Genomic DNA, 1,000 nt, shown 5'->3' with positions numbered 1-1,000 from the left:
GTTATAGATAGAATTCCATCCTTCCATCTGGATTCATTAGCTTGGTTCACATGAGCTCTTTCTAAACTTCATTGAATTGCCATATTTAATTCAATTTGGCCATGATTGCCATCTTCATAATGTAAAAAATGGTAGAAAAATCTGTAGAAGGGTTTAAGAAGCTACTCTAACATTTGAAAGCGTTTCAGTATTCTGCCTTTACTTAAAAGATTTTTGTATTGGGCCGGCCCGGTGGTGCACTCGGTAGAGTGCGGTGCTTGGGAGCGCAGCGGCGCTCCGCCGAGGGTTCAGATCCCATATAGAGACTGGTCTGCTCACTGGTTGAGCGCGGTGCGGGCGCGACACCAAGGGTTGCAATCCCGTTACCGGTCACGAAAAAAGACAAAAAGGAAAAAAAAAAAGATTTTTGTATTGAGATTGCAAGTCTGGCCAGTTGATATGCTTTGAAATAATTCAGGTATAAAATCCTTTTATGCTGACAGGTTTACATAAAGAATTGAATCGATTAATGTACCATACTAGGGGGTATAGTAATATAATTAATCTATTTGGAGCTTGAGTGACCCTGAGTTTTAAACATCATTATTACCTTTTGGAAATTGGGAAGTTTTATTGTTCATTTATAATTCCCAGTCTGCAGTGGTCTTTCCCATCCCGCCATCCAGTCTTCCTTCCTAACTAGGAACATAATCTGCCCAAAATTATTTGAGATTAAACTTCTGCCAAGGTACAACAAACAGATGGGACAAGTGAACTGATTTAAGGAAAGCATTTCCTATGATACTTGTGATTATTCTTTGTCAGATATGTTCCCTGAACTTTAAATATATCAATTGTGTCATTGTTTGTTTTACTACCAGTTATTTAAAGATAGCGTTTGCTTGTGAAAAATATTAACTCTAGTTGTGATTGCTTTTCTTATATATAAACAATTTAATTTAATCACTCCATTTCTTTTTCTTTTTTCCTTTTTTTTTTTTTTTTTGTTGGGGGTGGGCCT

This window comes from Galeopterus variegatus, unplaced genomic scaffold (genome assembly GCF_000696425.1).
Source record: "Galeopterus variegatus unplaced genomic scaffold, G_variegatus-3.0.2 Scaffold129, whole genome shotgun sequence".
Taxonomy (NCBI): domain Eukaryota; kingdom Metazoa; phylum Chordata; class Mammalia; order Dermoptera; family Cynocephalidae; genus Galeopterus; species Galeopterus variegatus.
This window is presented reverse-complemented; position numbering follows the sequence as displayed.